This window comes from Pan troglodytes, chromosome 2, assembly GCF_028858775.2.
Source record: "Pan troglodytes isolate AG18354 chromosome 2, NHGRI_mPanTro3-v2.0_pri, whole genome shotgun sequence".
Classification (NCBI taxonomy): domain Eukaryota; kingdom Metazoa; phylum Chordata; class Mammalia; order Primates; family Hominidae; genus Pan; species Pan troglodytes.
The window spans coordinates 142,312,272-142,333,479 of NC_086015.1; the positions used below are offsets into that span (position 1 = coordinate 142,312,272).

At 46.4% G+C, this 21,208-nt stretch overlaps 1 long non-coding RNA gene across 1 annotated transcript; it reads left to right on the plus strand.

Annotated features, from left to right (window-relative positions):
* The first annotated feature begins 792 nt into the window (after positions 1-792).
* On the plus strand, positions 793-20,897 carry LOC107970784 (uncharacterized). Its single transcript, XR_001713663.1, has 3 exons — positions 793-3,022; positions 5,785-5,878; positions 19,708-20,897. It is a non-coding gene; the product is annotated as an uncharacterized LOC107970784 (long non-coding RNA).
* The last annotated feature ends 311 nt before the right edge of the window (positions 20,898-21,208 follow it).

Below are 21,208 nucleotides of genomic sequence, written 5' to 3' on the forward strand. Positions count from 1 at the left end.
CTCAGGACTGCTTAATCATATTTTTCTTTGTCTTTGAAAACAAGCTCCTGTGTGGTTTTCTATTTTCTTGCTGCTCTTCTAAGGATATTCTAGAACTGAACCTTGCTGTCTGGCACTTCATGCCTTTTTAATTGTGTCACCGTCCTCTGGCTACTTTAGATGGGGTTAGGGTGGGCAGGCGCTAAGCCCCTCCAAGTGCCTCACACCACACTTGACCTCACTTCTATTCTGGGACAAAGGTGTCACCTCATTTTGCAGAAGAAATGGATGTTCAGAGAGGTTAAGTATCCTGCTCAAGGTCACACAGCCTTTTGGATGAGAATTCAAGCCATTTTGATCTCCAAGCCAGGGATAAGTCTGTTAATAAACCCACTCTGCCCTGATCTCTGGCACCAGCCTGCTGTGGTGACCTCAAGCAAGTCCGTTAAAGTCTCTCTGCCCCATGTTCTCTGGGTGTGACAGCCTATTGTGAAAACAGGAGAATGAGGATAAGAGTGACTGTCAACTGGCTATGTGAGCCATTGGTCAGTTTTCTGAAGGGTCTGCTATATGCCCGCTGATGCTGTGGTCTCCCCAACCAGATTATTAGCATCCTCACACCCCTTGTATGACTTGACCCACAGAGGGGCTCATCAAAGATGTGCTTGTGTTGGATTCTTTTTGTTATTGTTATTGGATCTTGATATTATATACTGAAGCCAAGTTGTGACTGATGGAAGAATCTGTAGAGGTGTTTGCTGGAAGCTAAGGGACTGCATGGGTGGGTGGGTGGGAAGGGGAGTTTCTTCACAGAAAGGAAGAAGAGGAACACGTTGCTGTGTGCTCGTGGCACATGGCCTGTTGGGTCCTTTCGCAGTCCTTTGAAGCAGTTGCTTTTACTGTCCCCTGTTTTACAGAAGAGGAAACAGCCAAGGTGACTTAAGGGCAGAGCGCCAGCAGGTATGGAGCCTGAATTTAAATGCAGGTCTGCATACTGCAAGCACCTGGGTTCTCTCCACCCCTCCTCTGGACTCCCATTTGTTCTCTGTCAGTGACTGAGAAAGGGTGGGTGGGACTAGGAACTCAGCTTCCGGTCCATGACCACATCCATGGAATATGGGAGGAAGAGATCAAATCACAAATCTTGGGAGTGAGGGAGAGACACATCCTTGGGGCTACTCAAGCCCCCCATATCCTTTGCATACCTTCTTTATCCCTTTTCTACCCAGTGGATTTGGAGGGAGTGGGCTTGGGATACCATCAGACAACGAGAAACACGATTTGCAGGACTGTGTGGAGGTATCCAGGCCTGAGGGCCCTGCTCCAGAGCTCCCCTCCTCACTCTGTGGCTGGAACAAAATCTCTTCCTTGTGTGGCCTTGGCTTCCCTAGCAGGGATCCCAAAACATGGGATCTGGCCATGCTGCTCAGTCCTTGGGTTGATTTCTTTGAGCTCCAGCTTCTCTGAGCATCCCCTCTGCTATCCCCACATCCTGATAGCCCCTCTGGGAGCTGGGGCCTGGCCTTTCTGCCCATTCTCAACAAACACTCTTGTCTGGAGACAGGCAGGACAATGGAGAGCTACCTTGTCCTGCTGCTGCCCCTGCCACCAGAGCTGCTTATGTGTGACCAATGGGGTTGAGAGGGGCAAGAGTTCTGTGGAGAGAGTGGAGGGAGGGAAAGAATTTTTTTTTTTTTTTGCAATGCACAGTTCCTCCCAGCAACCTTCCCTCTCTGACCAATGGGGCCTCTAGGCTCTGCCCTTCACGTTGGGGTCTTCCCCCACCTCCGGCCCTTTGGTTTTGATATGGCTAGTGACCAGCACTGACCACCATCCCAAGCTGGGAAGAGCAATTGGTGAAGAGTGTGTGTACTATTTACTTTCTTCACCCTTGCCCCTTTATTCTCAAGGTCTTTTGATTGTGAAGCAAGGCCCGAGGCCTTGACTGGTGAGATTAGCCCGGGAGGTGGTGGCTCCCTCCTGCTCTCTGTGGTGAAAGCCAAGCACACTTTCCTAAAACCAGCGTCGGAAGCTGTGCTGTAGCCTGTAATTACTGACATGAAGGTCCCCACACAGAGTCTGGATGGAGGCTGCCCTGGAAGCAGCCCCGGGCTAGGAAAGGGCTGAGTGTCAACAGGCCTGTGTTTGAATCCAAGTCACCTGTGTTCTCTGACAGGTCACTCAGTTCCTCCGGCCACAGCTGCCCCTCTGTGAGATGAGGTAACACCGCTTACCTCTTGGTGTGGCTATGAGGATTGATTGGGCTGATGTGTAGAAAATATGTAATGCAGGGCTTGTCCTGGAGGTGATGTTAGGTAATGGTGAGGTGGATGTTCCCTGTGTGGTCCCTCCCTTCGTGTGCCCCTGCCCAGCCTCTTGGCACCTCCTGTTTACTACCCGAGCCCCCAGATTCTCACCTTTGCCCAGAGCCACATTCGGGCTTGTCTTCCTCTTCCATGTCCCCGCATGCAGAATCCTCTCTTTCTTCTGCCAGGGTTCTTCCTCTCCAAACCCTCCTCTGAACCAGCTATCCCTCTGGAACGCAGCTGACCAAACAAATTCCCACTAATGTAACTGGTAGTATCTTAGAGGTGAACTCTCCTGTGGGCATTTTATTTGTATCTTAGAAGAATTTTTGTTTTAAATCTTATTTTTCCCAACTGGCATATAGTAGGGTGCTCAGTAAAGGTGGGTTGCCTGAATAAGTGAAAGAACCTAAGGAACAATGTCTAGTGGTGGAATTTCAGTCATGTCTTCATGCTTTCAGCCTCTCTGCAAACATTTATTTTGTGTGCTAGATACTGGAGATATGTTGCTGGATAAAACAGCCACAGTCCTTGCCCTTTGGAACTTCCAGTATAGTGGGGACAATCAGTTAATAAGCAAACAAACACATTTCTATTTATAAATGGTGATAAAATTCCTTGGCTAAAAGAATATTGCAGAGTCTATGATACTGTATAACAGGGGCTTCTAATTAAATTTAGGGGATCCTGATGCCACTTAGCAGTGGGATTTCAGAGGACCTTTCAGAGGAGCTAAGGTAAGATGAGATGGAGGCAGAGTGGGGCAGGAAAGATGGCTTAGGGGCCTCTTTGGGCTTTGTGACACTCCCTCTCAGGCCAAGACCTCCAGCCTGTGCCCCGGGCTCTGCCCACATGGTGCCCCTGCCCTGGGAGCCCTCACAGTTTACTATGGGGTCCAGCACTGCAAGCTCCAGGGGCTAATGCCTAAACTCCTGGTGCAGCGGCATCCCCCACTGCAGGCCTCCCCGAGTCTCCAGGCTGCACATTTCACCCTGGCCTGCCTATGACCTGCCCAGCAGATGTCCATGGTGCTCCAGAGGAAGAATGGGTCGTCCTCCACCCACCCAGCGTCTTTTTAAGCACTTGTCATGTCCGGCTTTGATTGCTGTCCTAGATAGCCAGCTTCTAACCAGAGATCAAACCTCTTCGTTCATGCCAACGTGAACAGACATTAGACAACAGACCATTACTTGAAAATACATCTCTTCTCATCTTAGCATTTAGCCAGGGATCACTGGCAGAGTCTTTAAGGCTGTCTCTCCCAGCCCTGAGGGTCAGGCTGCTTGCCACCTCTGCAGCACTGTTCCTCTGCCCTTTAGGCCTGTGGCCATGTGACAGGCCATAGGAGATTTTCTAGCATTTTCCCTGTTCTTGTCTGTGCTGCCTGTAGGCTCCTCTTTATGGAAGCACCACCCAGATTGCTTCCCATCTTCCTCCCTCAAGCCTTTGCTAGTCATCAATCTAAGTGGGTAGGACCTGAGCTTTGAAGCCTGGGTTCTAATTAGAACTGGGTTCTAATCCTGTGTTGAGCACTCGCTAGCCTTGCAAGTGGTAAAACAGGGTAACCACATAATTTAGCATCTCAAGTAGAATTCTTTTGAGAGTGAATTTGACAGAGATAACAGGTATAAGCCAGTGCTGTCCTGGGCAGTGGGAATCTGCTCATCCTTCATTATGTACACAAAGGAGCAACAGCTTCCCCAGATAGGTTTTTTTGGGGGCAGGAGCTGGTTTGGTCTCATCTGGCTCATGGTTCCTTCCTAGTGTCCTGTGCTGGTCACTGGGGGCTATCAGCTGAGTGGGACTGGGCCCTTGTGCTCTTGTCCTTCGCTCCATGCAGTGGGGTCTGGCAGCGCCTGCCTAGGGCAGAGCAAGGTGGAGGAGGTGGGCTGAGAACCCAGCATGTGCGGCAGCCCCAGATGAGCTCCCAGGTGCCCCTTTCTGCTGATAGAGAAGGAGGTAGGAGGGACTGAGTGGAGGGGTGTGAGCTGGGTTAACAGATATGCTGCTTGAGTCTGGTTAAGGGAGACTGGTGCTGTAGCAAGATACTGAGGCCCGGCAGATCCCAGAAGCTGGGGGGCTGCTGTGCCTGCCATGGGCCACTTCAGACCTTTGGCCTTTTCCTCTTGTAGGGGTCAGGTGAAAGCCAGACCAGCACTTTTTCCTGACATTAGGGGTCTGAACTGCTCCATCCCCCGCCTTCTAATGCAGTGGGGCTCCCTGGGTTTCCATCCTGGGCAGTGATATTCCCAAGGCCGAGGGCAGGCAGGGGGCTGGGCCTCAGTCTGGTTTCAACCTGCTCAGCATCTGGGGGCTGTGCCCAAGGCCCAGGGCTCACTCTGACCCCTACGTCTGGAAGCAGGGCAGAGCGAACCTGATCTCAGGGAGTTATCAATGGGAGAAGCAGCCACCCGAGATTGTGGGGGAGAGGGCAGTGGGACTAGCCGGCTTCTCCCAAGTCTTCAGTCGCTGTGAAAGCCTTCAGCCTGGGCCAGGAGGGGAGGTTCAGCACTCCTCCAGCAGCCCAGCCTGCTCTCTCTGCCAGGTAGCATTCAGATCTGAAGATAACCCTCAAGGGACTCTCAGTGATGGAGACACACCAGGGAGTGAAGTTGGGAGGATGAAATTTTACTTATTCCTGCTCCTCTCCAAGGGCAAGCCTTGTCCCACAGTGGCTGTTGCTGAACACACTGTGTCATCCCCATCTCCATGTCTTAGCAGTGGCCGGATACCATTTGCCTTAAATACATTCCCTTTTCTGCCCATCAGTCAAGGCCCAACTCTAGGCCTGTCTTTCTGGGAGCTCTTTATGCCTTTCCCAGCCCAAAGCCTTTTTCTGCTTGGAATTCCTCCTGGAATGTGTGTCCAAGTGATACAGCATTCGGGCCCATGGCTTGTGCACGTCCCTTGCCATTCCATGAGGGTGTAGTCTCCATAGCCCCACAGGAGCCTCCCACAGCACCAAGATCCATACCCACAGCAGTGAGCAGGGACCAGACCCAGTGCTGACTGTGGCATATGCGAAGCCCCAGGATTAGAGGGGTCATGGGCAGAGCTGTGGGCTGGGCACATCCTCAAATGGGACCTCTCAGAGGTGCCTGTGCAACCTCAGGCCCCGTGCTTGGAGGGGCCAGATTGTTTTTATTCTGTTCAGCATTTGTCACTTGACCAGTTGGCTTATGGGGTTGGTAGCAAACACAGCCCCATCCTACCCAGTGCACTGAGGAATGAACCCACCCTGTCCCAGTTCTCCAGAGGGGCCATTTGTCCTCCTGGACCTGTGCTTGCAGTGCCTCTATTGTGGTATCAGTGGCAGCAAGTTGGCCAGCTGCTCTGCCCTTGAGAAAAGGGTCAGATCACAGGGGCGAAGAGCAACCTTGGAGAGTGATGCTCTGGCTTTAGAGTTCAGGGTTTCTTGGTATAATTAAAGGAAATTAGTTTGCTCTGTATGGGTCAAATATAGGCATATTCTCATGATTGTCATGTTTCTTTCTCCCAGCATTTATCAACTGCCGCTTATTCATTGCCTTGATTTTCTTCAAAAGACAACTATAATCATTCAAAAATTCCAAGTTGGGTCCAAAATGTCAAAGGTAGGTATTGGACTCTGCCATGTGCCAGGTCATATGCCTGAGTCTGTGTCCTTCAACAGGCTGTCCTTATGATGTTCAGCAGGGCTACAGCCAGGATGCAAATGAGCTCCCAGAGCTCCTCATCTAAGAGTGTGAGGAGTGCTAGGTGGAGGAGCTGCTCTTAGCGGGGCAGCCCAAGCATTTCTTAGCATAAGCACTTCTGGGCCACCTGGAGCTTAGACCATCTGTGTCCTGGTCTCTAGCCCCTCTCTTGCCACGGAAATGGTCTCCTGTACAGGTGCTTCAAGTGTGAGGCAAGCAAGGAACCCTAGCCTGATCCATTCGGAGCACGACCTGCTCTCCAGGCCTCACTTTATATGACAGATGGTGGTGATGGACATGTTCATTTGAAAGGCCAGGGGGCATGGTGATTTTATTCTGCCTATATCTGCCATTATTTCTCCTGGGAATACCCCCAGAGTATGCCTACTTTCAATGCTAACACACCCCAGACTGATTAGAGGAATATTGTTGACTGCTTTTGGAAAAGAGGAAGAAAAGCACATTCCAGAGGATACATACCTCTCTTGATACCAAAGTTTCTCCTGTGAAGGTTACCTTGGTTAGCTTTTGGTTGCAGAGTTGAAGACATTTCAGTCTACAATGTTGTAAAAGGCTTTAAAAAATCCTCCTGTGGTATGTTTCTAATTTAACACTGAAAAAATATTTCTATTGTGCCATATATAGTGTAACTTAAAACCTAATAAAAGCTCCAAATTAGGGTTGAGCAGAATGGTTTGAATTAAGTTCAGGTAGAGGCAAGGACACTGTATCTGTAGGCTGGGGCTGCTGGCTCTCAGGCCAAAAGGCAGGTTCACACTGGGAGACTGGATCTGCCAAGTCTAGAGAGGAATTGTCTCTTCTGCCAGATTCTGATGCTCTTGGCCCTTGGCCCACAGGACTTTGATGCTGTTGGCACCTGCCCCCGGTGCAGGAAGGGCCTGGCTATTGCTGTTCATGTCATCTTGGTTGCTTTGCAGGTTTCTCACTGGGGCCGACTTTATTAGATTTGCTGGTTATGTTTTCACTTTCAGGAGGTGTCTTTCAGCTTTTGCCTAGCCACGAAGCTTCCTTTTGAGAAGCTGCTTGTGTTCTGGGCCCCCACCCATGCAGCGAATGAATGAGTGTTGAAGTTGAGTTTGGACGTGGTTGCTTCAGTATCCAGCGGTCCTTCCCTAGCAACACAGGCCATTTAGGAGCACCACCTAAGGCTTCTTCCCCTTCCTACAGGTATGAAGAATGGGCAGGGTTTCATTTCCTCTGCAAGCAGGCAGGGTGGCTGGACACTGTATTCTGGAGCCTGGGGTGTCATCATCCTCAGGCTGCAGAATCAGCAACACTGTTCCATCTCCTCCTGTTCAGCCACAGCAGCCTCCTGGCTTCCAGGGCCTCCTTGTCCCTTGGCTTCCTTACAGAAGCCCTCTGTGTACAGCTAGTCTCCCAGACCCCTGGGAAAAGTCTCCTTTGCTGAGGAGGGATTAGTAATGCTCTTCCTCCTCTTAAAGTCCTCTGCCATGATCAGTGACAGTATTTCTGCTCTGTTACACTGGCTGGAAACATTTGAACCTGAAAGCATTAAGTTCTTTTTTTCCTTTTTTTTTTTTTTTTTGAGATAGGATCTCACTCTGTCACCCAGGCTGGAGTGCAGTGGCACGATCTCAACTCACTGCAACCTCTACTTCCTGGGCTCAAGTGATTCTCCCACCTCACCCTCCTAAGTAGCTGGAACTACAGGTGTGTATCACCATGCCCAGCTTGAATTTTTTTTGTAGAGATGAGGTTTTGCCATGTTGCCCAGGCTGGTCTCAAGCTCCTGAGCTCAAAGTGATCCTCCTGCCTTGGCCTTCCAAAGTGCTGGGATTACAGGTGTGAGCCACTGCGCCCAGCCTGAAAGCATTAAGCTCTGACAGATCTTCCCATAGTCTCTAAAAGGCAAGGAGGGGTTCTCCTGCTTGGGATCCTATGTTGTATTTAATTATTTAAAAGGATGTGGTCTTACCCCACCCATGTAAGAGGGATGGGGCAGAGTTCCCACTGTTGAGGGAGAGGGACTGTCTGGGTTTTCCATCCCCTGTAGGGTTGAGAACTATCCTGGCCTCTAGCAAATAGCCTTCCTGACCATCTTAGAGCTGTGAACCTCCTTGGTGCTGCTGGGATTTTTCAGGCATCACAGCCAGAGACCTTCTGGAAAAGGCTGTTTAATCTTCACAGCAACCTAGTCACAAAGACATTCTCCCATTTCACAGAAGAGTAAACTGAGGTTCGGATGTAGGAAACTACAAAACTGGGGAATAGCTGAGCTAGAATCTGGCTAGAGTCCTCCCCACGTTTCCTGGAAATGTGTGACTGAGTCAGAGACCATATGCTGGGGTAGAAGGGGCTGTAGCAGGACCCCAGGGGGGCAGAATTTCACAGGGCTGAAGGCAGAGAGCAGGGATTTGGGGATGTGTTGTAGATAGAGGGATGGTGGTGGTTGGGCCAGTTAGCCTTGTGTACAGGTGCGAATTGAGGGGGGCAGTGAGACATCCCAAGGTAGACAGAGTCTCCCGTTATTGCTTATTTTGTATTTTTCTTCACAAGAAGTAGCCACAACTTTCACATCTCTGGATCTTAAGACCATCTCCCTGGGGCTCACGGGGGAAACCTGTGAGGGCAGGACAGACCCCGGCTCCCACTAGATGGCACTGTTGCAGGACGTTTTCACCCAGGAGCTCTTCTCCGGGTGTGTGTGTGTGTGCACGCGTGAATACCTGAGCTGGACAGAGAGCGTGGGTGTGGTGTGCGTGTGTGTGTTGGGCAGCCCTGGGGTGGGTCTGGCAATGCCCTGGCCCACACTTTGTGCCTCCACTTCTCTGGAATTTTTCCTTAGGACAGAAGTTTCTGCTTCTGAGACATCTTCCAAGGCTTCTGTGGGTCCTGGGTTGTGGGCACCAGATGCCAGGGAGTTATGGAGTGACCAGGACAGGTCCAGCTTGCCTGATGGTCCAGACGTCTGTGGGAGACGAGTGAGTCCTGAAATCCAGCCTCAGAGACACTGCAGAGCCCCAGCAGGCCCCACACCTGGGTGGGGCGGTATTGGAGGATCCTGATGAGGACAAGCTTTTAGGGTCTTGAATGTTTCTAATACAAATAGTTGTATTTATTTGTACTGGTCGATTGGTAGTAGCTACTGGAGTGCTCTGTAGAGAAAGCTTCTGAGGCTGGGTCTGTCTTAGAAGGAAAGAATGCTGTTGTCAACCAGTGATGTCTGCCAGAGGCTTGGGACAAGAGTAACACCCATGATATAGATTTCTTCCTTATGTAAGTGATAACTTATATATGAGGATGAACCAGTATGTCAGAGAATCCTAGATATTTAGGACGTTAGAAATTATCCAACTCTATCCAACTCACTCATTTATTTCATAACTGGAGACATTGAAGCACAAATAGGCAAAATGAGTTGCCCAAGGCCACCTGGGTAGTAGCAGAGAGAAGAGTAGAAGGCAGGTTCTTGACCACCAGTGCCTGTGTCCTTCTGGACACACCCTGCCTCTCCAGTTGGTCCAGTTCCATGTTCAGACAAGGTCCTAAATACCAGATTAACTTATTTTATCTGTTGTTTGGGAGTCTTTACACATGGTTGCCAAGAGAAAGCCTCAAGTGAAGAACTCTTTGTGTTTTTATTGTGTCCCCAGAAGATTCTGGCTAGGGCAGATTTGTAAGGCTGAAGCTTGGAGAATAAATCTTAAGAGAGAAGAAAGGAAAGAAACTGGGCTCTGGATATTTGGGAGAACACAAGAACAGAGACATGGAATAGATGTGGTTAAGGGTGGCAACTCCAGTTAAGTCGAAAGAAGCAGGCTGAGCAGACCAGGAAGGTCTGGGTTAGAGGTAAGGAAGCCTTTCCTGAGGGTGCAGGGAGCTGCCTCTGGCATGGGCGGCCTCACAGGCCCTTCTGCACAAGTGGACCCAGTGGGAACCTGCAGAGCCCTGCTGAGTAGAGGAGTTCTTAGGAGTTGGAGCCAGGAGCTGCAGGTTCCAGCTCATCTCACACAAAGTGTATCATGGGCTGTGCCTGTGCTTCACTTTCCTTCCTGGTGCATGGGGTTAGCCACCTGCTACTGCATGATGCAGTGAGAGTCAAAGGAGATAACGGTGGTCAGTCTGTGTGGGAATAAAGAGTTGATTTAAAAGCAAGCATGGAGACTTCTCCTGAGGCCTCCGTGAAGCGAACCGTAAGCCCTGTTTAACAGTCTTTGTGTTTATAGATTGGACAGTGTGGACATGGGTGTGTACTATAAGAGGGAATAACATTGAATTATTGGAACTGTCCTGTTGGGAGTAGCGATGAGCTGCGTTAGGCACTCTATCTCATTTCATTCTTCTAATAATACAGTGACACATGTAGTATTATTATCCCCATTTTCCAGAAGAAAAAGCTAAGGCTCAGAGAAGTCAAGTTGCATGTCCAAGAATATGCACTCAGTAGGTGGCAGAGCACTTACCCCACCTGCCTGCCCTCAGGGAGGCTGCCATCTGTAAATTAGTCTGAGGGAGGACTGGCATGAGGTCACCTTGTCCAGGACCTTGTACCCATTTCCAATTGTATGTATCATCTGGACTTACCACAGGTGTCTGTGGGTGAATAAGGACCTAAAGTTTACTTGTGGGTGGGTATCATCTGTGTGTGTTTATGCACCCATGCACCTTAGGAAAGGGTGGCCAAGGTAGAATCCAGAACAGGGAGGGAGATTGTATTAGGGCTCTCCAGAACAATAGCGTCAATAGAATGTGTGTGTGTGTGTGTGTGTGTGTGTGTCACACACAGTGATGTGCTGCGTAATGATGTTTCAGTCAATGGTGGACTGCATATAGGATGCTGGTCCCATAAGATTATAACAGAGGTGAAAGATTCCTATTGCCTAGTGACGCTGTAGCCATCATAATGTCGAAGCACAATGCATTACTTGTGTGTCTGTGGTGACACTGGCATAAACAAATTATATAATATATACAAATTATATATTATATATAAAATTTATATATAATATATAAAATATATTTAATTATATTTAAATATATATATAATTTATATATAATATATAAAACAAATTATATAATATATACTATATATTATATATATTTTATATATAATATATAGTATAATATAATATATTATACTATATAATATATAATATAAATATATAATATATATTTATATTATATATTTTAATTTTTAAAAATATACATATTTTAATATATATTTAAATATAAATATATAATTTTTATATATTTATATTTACATATAATAGATATAATTTATATAATATATAATATATTATTAAGTAATATATAATATATTATTAAGTAATATATAATATATTATATAAGTAATATATAATATATAAGTAATATATATAATATATTATATAAGTAATATATAATATATTTATATATTATATATATTATATAAGTAATATATAATATATTTATATATTATATATATTATATAAGTAATATATAATATATTTATATATTATATATATTATATATTTTTATATTTTATATATATTTAAATATAAATATATAATTTTTATATATTTATATTTATATATTTATATTTATATATAATATATATAATTTATATGTATATAATTTATATATAAATTATATAAGATATAAATTATATAATATATATAAATTATATATTATATATTTATATAATATATAAAAATATATAATATAATATATTATATACATAATATATATAAATATATATATTATAAATATATAATATATGTTTATATATTTTATATATTATATATATTTATATATATTATATATTATAAATATATAATATATGTTTATATATTTTATATATTATATATATTTATATATATTATATATTATAAATATATAATATATGTTTATATATTTTATATATTATATATTTTTTTATATATATTATATATTATATAAATATATAATATATAATGTAATATATTAAATGTTAAATATAATATAATATAAATATATAATAGATTATATATTAATATATTATATATTATATTATATTATATATGTTATATATTAATATATTATATTATATATTATATTATATATGTTATATATTATATATATTATATTATGTATATTATATATTATATATTATATTATATATAATATATATTATATAGCTGCACACACACATTGTGCAGCTATGCAAAAATATTTTCTTTATATTCTTATTTTGTAAGCCTTTTTCTGTTTTTAATTTTTTTAACCTTTTAATCTATTTTGTTAAAAACTAAGACATGAACACACGCACAAGGTTAGAGTCACCAATATCACTGACTTCCACCTCCACATCTTGTCCCACTGGAAGGTCTTCAGGGGCAGTAACATGCATGGAGCTGTCATCTCCTATATTAACAATGTCTTCTTCTGGAATTCCTCCTGAAGGACCTGCCTGAGGCTATTTTACATTATATATAATATATACAGTTTTTTGAGACGGAGTCTCGCTCTGTCACCCAGGCTGGAGTGCAGTGGTGCGGTCTCGGCTTACTGCAACCTCTGCCTCCCAGGTTCAAGCAATTCTCTGCCTCAGCCTCCCGAGTAGCTGGGATTACAGGCACCCGCCACCATGCCTGGCTAATTTTTTTGTATTTTTAGTGGAGATGAGGTTTTACCATCTTGGACAGGCTGGTCTTGAACTCCTGACCTCGTGATCCACCTGCCTCGGCCTCCCAAAGTGTTGGGATTACAGGCTTGAGCCACTGCGCCCAGCCCAATGTGTGTTTTAATCTAAGTGTTATTACAAAAGCGTCAAAAAGTTAAAAATTGAAAAGTTTATGAAGTAAAAAAGTTACAGTAAGCTAACGGTAACTTATTATTGAAGAGTGAACATTTTAAAAAATAAATTTAGTATAGCCTAAGTGTACAGTGTTTATAAAGTGTACAGTAGTGTACAGTAATATTCTAGCCTTTCACATTCACTCACCACCCACACACTGACTCACCCAGAGCAACTTCCAGTCCTGCAGCCTCTGTTCAGGGTAAGCAAAAATTTTAAATCTTTTATAGGGTGTTTTTACTGTACCTTCTCTATGTTTAGATACATAAATTCTTACTGTTGCATTACAATTGCCTACAGTATTCAGTGTAGTAACATGCTATACAGGTTTGTAGCTAGGAGCAATAGGCTATACCACATTGCCTCGATGTCTGATACACCATGTAGGCTATACCATCTAGGTTTGTATAAGTACACTCGATGCTGTTCACTCAATGATAAAATTGCCTAATGATGCATTTCTTTAGAAGTATCCCTGTTGTTAAGCAATGCATGGCTCTGTGTGTGTGTGTGTGTGTGTGTGTGTGTGTGTGTGTGTGTCTGTCTGTGTATGTGTATGTGTGGAGGGGCAGGGGGAGAGAGAGAGACAGACAAGAGAGAGCAAGTAGGCTGCAGGCTAAAGACCCAGGGAAGAGGTGATGTTTCAGTTGAGTCTGAAGGCAGTCTGCTGGCAGATTTTCTCCTCCTTGGGGGATGTCAGTCTAAGGCCTTCAACTGATTGGATGAGACCCATTCACATCGGGGAAGGTAATTTGTTTGATTCAAAGTCTAGTGATTTAAATGTTAACGTCATTCTAAAAATACCTTCACAGCAACAACCAGACGTGTTTGACTAAAGATCTGAGTACCATGGCCCAGCCAAGTTGACACATAAAATAAACCGTCACAGAGACTAACTGACATCTCTCCATCCTGGTCATTGGAAAGCTTAGGAGCCTCTTGTTTGTGGACCATAGGTGGGCAGTGGGGAGATTTCTCCTGCAGACAAAAACGCAGCATGCTGACTTCCCCCTGCCCAGCACAGAGCTGAGCCATACTCATGGGTCAGGAGGAAGAACCACTCACAAGGGCATGCACACTGTAAGGTCCCCTGGACTGGGGCTGCTGTCTTGGGGGTGGATGGGGTGGGTGGTTTGGAGGAATATCCCTCTGGATCAGCAGAGCAGCAAATGCATTCCTAGGGAGCCCCACTCTATTAATGGGATGTCCAAAGGAGACTCCTGGGTGTTGGCATGACCCGCAGCCCTTTCTTCTTCCCAGAGAGAGTTAACAGTACATAGGATTTCTAGACCAGGAATGTCTTCTTTCCAGAATGTTCTCAAGCCTTTCCTGTCAGTAACTGTTCATCTAGTAGAGTTCCTGCAGGAACCTGCAGGCTCTGGTTACACCCTTGTGGGAACTGGCTGGGTCCTCTAGGTAGAAAGGGAGGCACTGAGGAGTGGGGAGAAGCTTTAGTCGTGGCATCTCTATGGAGCAAGGAGCCCTGCAGTCTGGCTGCCTAGACCAGCCCAGTTTCTTTGGTTCTCTGAGCCCAGTGAAGACAGGCCTGGTCACACAGATGGCATGTCTTTGACCAAAGGCTTGATTGTGTCCTCATCTGGCAGAGACCAGCACAGCCCACCAGTCATCTCGTCATCTGTTTCTACCTCTGTGAGCTCAACTCACGGAGAAAGGGTATGGTAGCATGGGGAACCCTGGAACACATAGAAGGGAGACATCTAGTGCAACCCAGGGGTTCAGGGAAGGACATTTGAGGAGACATCAGGATAGTACCTGGTGAAGTTGTGTGTGTCTAAGTGTCTATGTGTCCTTTGCAGAGGTCCCGAATTAAGATGGAATATGGCCCAGTCAAGGCCCTGCAAGTGTTCAGTGTGATTGGAACCTTGAGTCGTGGATGGAGGCAGTGGGAGGCAGCACAGAGAGGCAGGTTCTTAGCCTCGCAGGTTACAGGCCAGGCTTGTGAGCAAGACTAAGGAGTTCAGACTCCATCCTACGGACAGCAATGGGGCAGCTTTAAGTTTTTGAGAGCTGACAGTATGGAATGGAGGGAGTGAGGCTGGGGGCTGGGGCCATGAGGAGGCTGTGGTCGTTACCCGGGTGACTGAAAGGAGGACTGTGGCCATGGAGGTCAGGTGGAGGGTGCAGAACTGGATGCCACTGACAGGATGTATTGGTTGGATGATTGAATGTGCAGCATGATGAGGAGTGAGGGGCCAAGCATGATGGAGGCCAGGTCTCTAGCTTGGGGGCTACTTTAATGGAAAGGCCACCACCTTCTTCAAAGGTGTTGGGCTCCCCTTTTCTGAGGCTCCCATCCAGTTCCCATGAGCCCCCTTATTGTAATAGCCCATCACATGAACTTGAACTTGGCTAGGATTGCCCAGTGCCATTGTCAGTTTCTTGGCACACAGCCCCAAGGTCAGCCTGAGATTGGGGGCCTGGCCCAGGGATGAGTGGGTGGGAATGTGGTGATGGGCAAGTTCAGCTGAGGCTGCATAACTCTGCCAGGGCACTGGGGCCGGAGAATGGATGCCCTTCGCAGGGGCTCAGACCTCTTCCTTGACTCCTGGTTCTGGTGCCCCAGGGGTTGTTGCATCTCCCAGAAGGAGGCTGACCTGGCTGTTCTCAGAGATATTTTCTAAACTGCTACCTTGTGGCTGCAGTCTCAAGGTTGGCAGTTACATGTCAGAAAAATCTGCATGGAGTGCCTACTATGTGCTTGGCCCTGTGCTGGGTTCTGAGTGAGAGAGGGAGATGCAACACCTTTGAAGTGTATAGGGAAACCAAGCTGTCAGGCAGAATACACTAGGAGACCAACAGCTGACACCCAGTGCTCAGAAGTGTATTTGGTTGCAGCTTAGGAAAGGGGAAAGGCAGTGTGGACCAGAGTTAAGGAGGTCTCAGGTAGGAGGAGCAGCTTAAGTCTTGTCCAATGCTCATATAAAGTAAGGGAAAGGGAGGTGTTGTCCAGGATGGGGGAATGGTGGAAGAAAGGCAGGGTCCAGGAGTGAGCAATGAGAAGAGTGGCTACATATGTGTGTTTAAATTGCACAGGTCTGGCATTGCTTCTTTATATGTTCTCTAAAGTCTACAATGTACAAATTATGCATTTCTGGTTCTAATGGGGTGGAGGGACAACTGGGTACATTTTCCCTTTTGCATCATGAGTTGAGGCAGACAGCTTGGTTTTGCATGGGCAGTGGGTACAGCTCATCTCACTGTGCCACAGATGAGAGCAGGGTTGGAGAGTGCAAAGCACTCCTTGGCCCAGCCGGTGGGAGCTGCTCAGTGCTCCACCCTGGGCTCTGTTTTCATCAGGGCTTCATAACCCACTCTCTCCCCAAGGCCTCTCAGTCTAGGCCAGGCCTGTAGCATGTCACCATGGCAACCTTCTGGAATCTCAGCATGGTTAGAGGCACAGTGAAGTCATTAGATGACCAGTCATGAAAATCGACACCAGGGAACTAGTTTCCAACACCAAGTTCGTGGGTGGGGCATTGGGGTACACAGTGTACAACCTAGATGGCTGTGGTCAGCACTTCTGTCATCAGGAAGGAGCGAGTGGACATCTGGCTGAGGGGCGGGGGGCTCGCTCAGCCCATAGTAGTGGCAGGCAGAAGGATAGCAAGGAGAGTTCTGTGTCATTTCCGAGATGGGGGAAGGTCTGGCCTGGGTCTGACGGAGTGGATGGCTCAGCCAGCTGACAGTTGTGTTGGGTCAGATGCGGCAGTGTTTCCCCTGCTGTTTCCTGAGGCCCATCTTGGCCTCCCCTGACCACATCCTGCCCCTCCAGTATACAGTATAGTGGCCCACAGCATGGGCTGGGGTAGCTTGGCTGGCCCACGGGGCTTGCCTTAGGAGGGCAGCCAGAGGAAGGGCTGTGGAATATCCAACTTGTGTGCTAGGTATGCTAGGTAACTTGATTCCTACACATGAGGGTTTTTCCATTTGTCAAATTGGTTTTTCCTTCTGGTTGCACAGTACAGATAAGCCTGGCTCAACTGTCAGTGGGCCACCAAGCTGCCCTCCTTCCTTGGTTGGCTGCCTCTGCGTTCTTCTGAGTCTCACCTGCCCAGTCTGTTTTCCTCACTTAGGCTGGAGTCATCTTCCCAAACCTGCACCTGGAGAGTGAGCTCCTTAACTCTGCAGCTGGAGACCTGGTCTTGCCCACAGCTCCCACCTCATCACCTCAGCCTGTGCTCATCCCGTCCGTCCCATTGTTTGGAAACTTCTCCTCTCACCCCTCTGTCTCCTCTTCCAGGAGGGTCTCCCTGATCTTGCCTCTGTGCTTCCCAAAACATCAGTGCCACTCATTTCTCATTGCCCTGGTCAGGTGGTGCAATATCACCTGCCCTGGTCAGGTGATAGACTTGCCTGTCTATCACCTCTTTTCAGAGTGAGCTCTTTCAGCAAGTGAGCCCTATGCTTAGGGGGAGTTTTCTGAACCAAACCCATTATGAACGGGACCCAGGAGGGATGGGGAAAACCCTCTGTGGCTGGTGATTGCTGAGCAGCCTGAGGAGAAGACTTTTGCTTCTCCAGAGACCCCTGGGCAGACCATGCCACTGAAGAGCCAGTAGAGTCAAAACTCACACTGAAGTTGGAAGGCAGATGATAACACTATGAAGTTTCCACACAGAATGCTTACCGTGTGCCAGCACTGTTTCGCAACGTTTGCATCTTATCTCTAACCGTCACAGGGCTCTGGAAGGTTGGTAGTATCATAAACATTCCTCCGATGAAGAAACTGAGGTTCGGAGAGGTTAGTTGACTTGCCCAAGTTCCCACAGCTGGTAACAGTTGGAGCAGGGATTAGAATCCATGTTGGTGTCATCTCATAGCCCATTTGTTTCCATCACTTCACCCTGGTTCTTTGTGAGCCTGGCTTGTGGGAACAGACCCTCTCCAGAAAGGTCCACTGAAGCCTGAAGAGCATGTGCTGTTTGTTTCTTACCCAGCATTCTGTCAGGGTCCCTGGCATGAGCATCTGAAAACTTATGTAAACTCTTAAGGGCATGAGCCCTGACATCAGGGCCCAGCTCCTTCTCTGTTAGTGTTTCCTAATTGATACTATCCCAGTGATTGCTTTAGAAATTGACTTTGATGAAAGAGCTTTTAATTACATAATGAATTACTCTCAGAGGAACAGGCCGTTGTGTCATGGCTCTGCCACGTGTGGGGCAGGGAGCTGGCTGAAGGGAGTGTTTGGGATGAGTTGACATGCATCCTCCCACAGCATGCCTCTGCATTTTTCCGTGGTGACTACAAGATGGATTTTGGGACTTGAATTGCCCACCGGGATAACACACAAGTATATGGGCCACAGGGAAATATCTGCACCATTTTGCTCCTAGTGGACCAGAGAAAGCTGAATGTGTAAGAAGCCTTGTTTTGAAATGTGTTTTCAAAATAAAGAGTTTCATAACAACCACGATTGCAGAAATAACTGCTGAAGGGAATAACTTCCTGGAAAGCAGAGGCCTCCATGACAGTTGGGATTTAAAAGGCTAGACCATATTACAAAACAGTTTTACCTAATCGAAACTCAGCATTGCTGTTCACACACACACACGCACACACACCCCTCTCTTAGGCTGAGGCTTTATTGTTAGCCTCTGATGCCCTTTCATTGGTAGCCTCTGATACTCTGCCAAGGACCACTGGGCCTTTGTTTCAAGGTTTAGGGCAACATAGGGTGCTGAAGTGGACTTTCCATTCTCCTCCTGCCTCCATGTCCCTGGTCTAAACAAAGTAGCTGGAGGTAGCTGCTTGTGTATTGGTTGCCTTGAGATTAACTGTATGTCTCTGCCTCCTGGCCACAACTGATTGGATCAGGCATTGAGGCCCAGCCAAAGGCAGCCCCTCAAAGGCCAGCGAGATGGGCTGTTGCAGGATGCTGTTTAATAGAAACTCAGGGTTTGGTATTGTGGTTAATGGGCCCGATCAGATCCTCTCCTCTGTGGTACCTAAGAGAGATAGTTGAGAGCAGGCAGGCAGATAAAAGGCAGAAATCAAGAGTTTTAGAAGCAATGGGATAACAGGATAGCAGGGACTATTGAGAGGGCAGCTGATAGCAACCAGAGGAGACAGAGGAACACCAGGTCATGAGAATGTCAGAACCATGGGAAAACAGTGGCCTCCTGAAGGTAACTCTTGTTGTTTATGGGGCCTGGCTGAGCACCTACATGCAGCCTTACAATAAACATTCATCCTCTTTGGGTCGAGTTTGATTGGTGACTTTATGTAGAATCTAAAACAGTTGATCTCGTAGAAGCAGAAAGTAGAATAGTGGTTACTAGCGTCTGGAAAAGGGAGGAGAAAGAGGGAGGGGGAGAGGTTGGTTTAGAAAGCCAGAATACGAAATCCTTCCCCAAAACCCCACACATCCCTGGAGAGCCTCCGAACCTGTTTAGCTCCTTGCTTCCTAACGGAACCTACCCAGCCAAGGGCCCGCACACATTCTTGCCTCTGTTGGGCACCAGAGACAAGGAAAGAGAAGATTCTGCCGAGGGGAATTGCCAGCCTTGGCACAGTCTCCCTGCCCCCCTTCAATGGGCTTTTGGGTTAGGGAGGGTGGCTTTGAGACCATCTGCTTCTCTGTCAGAGGAAGCAGGGGGAGGTACTCTGCCGAGGCTGGGGACTCTTGGCAGCCCCAGGAGACCTGGTTTCCAGACCAGAAGAGTTTTCCACAGAGGTGGAAGGACACGGTTCTGCTTTGGATTTGGAAAGGGTCTTGCTGCATTTTTCCAATGTTGGTTCAACGAAACTCAAAACTGTTTTTCCTAACGCTTTCTTCCCTTCGTATTTAAGCCACTCTGTATGCGTGGAGAAAGGCAGTACATGTGCTTTTGATTCCTTTACTCTGAAATCATCACCCTTTCTCTCTTGAGAAATCCTGTGTCTCAGAAACCTTCGGAGACATTTAAGCCCTCTCACCCCCTCTTTAAACCAGGACTCTGCATGCTGCTGAAAGCAAATGAATGTGGAGGGTTTCAATCAAGACAAAAGGCATTCCTCCCTGCCCGATCCCAGTGCAGTCAAGGCCAACCTAGGCAGCAGCCACCTTCTCAGGAAACAAGGCCTTGGAGAAATCAGTGCCTGTGTGAAGATGGTGTCGGCTGAAAAGAAGAGCAATGGCGTCAAGTACTAAATGATTATCAAGGGTCAACTTCTGTATCTGTATCAGCTGCAACACACTGTCTTTAATACCCCCAGCCCAGGAGCTCGTGCCTTACATGCTGGCCCCACATTCTGCCCCAAGCAGAAGCTGCAGGGACCTCAGTGTCCACCCTTCCTGCCTCATGTCTCAAGGCAGCAGCTCCTCTCTGGTAACCTGATGGTGATGTGGCCAGGGTGCCGAGATGGGACAGCAAAGATGATGGGCTCTGCACACCAACTCCAGGAAACTCATTCTGGGCCAGCTCTATGCAAAGGGAAAAGCATGTTGCATTCACCTAGGCCAAGAAACAGTGTTGTAGGTTAAGGGCATGGACTGCTTGAGTTCAGTCCCAGCTATGCCACTTACCAGCTGTGGGACCTTGGGCAAGTTGCCTTTGTGCCTATGCTTCCACTTTCCTTTTCCCTCCACCATGAAGATGGGTTAAGAGTCTCAAGGTTGTGGTGACTGTAGATATATGAGTGTGCGTTTGCTATGCTTTACCTGTCTGGCATCTAGCAAACATTCTTCACATGTTTGCTGTTATCAAGATTGTTGTATATGTGAATGAAATGATACGATGTCTCAGATTTGCTTTAAAATAATAGGGAGGCTGGGGAAGTGGGTTGGGGTACAGATGAAACAGGAGTAGGTGTGAGTTGATAATTGTTGAAGTTGAGTGATCAGTACGTGGGTTTATTACACTATTCTTTTCACATTTGCTTTGAAACTGTTCATAAAAATTTCCATAATAAAAGTTCTATATATATATATAAATATATACATACATTTGAGAAAATGATGTTTATAGCAGAGCTTCACTAGACATGGTATGTAGCATGTAGTGCACAAGCTGATTTTAAGTGATATTCAGATGGCCTTTTAAATTTAATTATTATGTATTTAAAATTTAATTAATTATAGCAAGTGATATGAACTGTGATAATGCAGAAGGTTTCCTTTTAAAATAAAGTTCAGTCAAAAAAGTGAGATGATTTGATGAAAGCAATTGGGAGATAATGTAAAAGGAAAAGGTATGTGGATGTTGCAAACATTGTGGAGGTAGAAATTGGACTGCTACAGCTTAGGAAACATCATTAAAGTACTGATGAGAAAGGGCTCATGTTCATTACTCTGAGTGCACATTGTGTTGGCCTTACAGGGTCATTTATCTAGACGGTTTAGCGTGGGGGTCATGGCAGCAAGAGGCAGAAATGAGAGTGTGGGCTTTGGAGATGCACAGACCTCTCTTCAATTTTTGACTCTGCCATATAATGGCTGTGTGACACTGGGCACA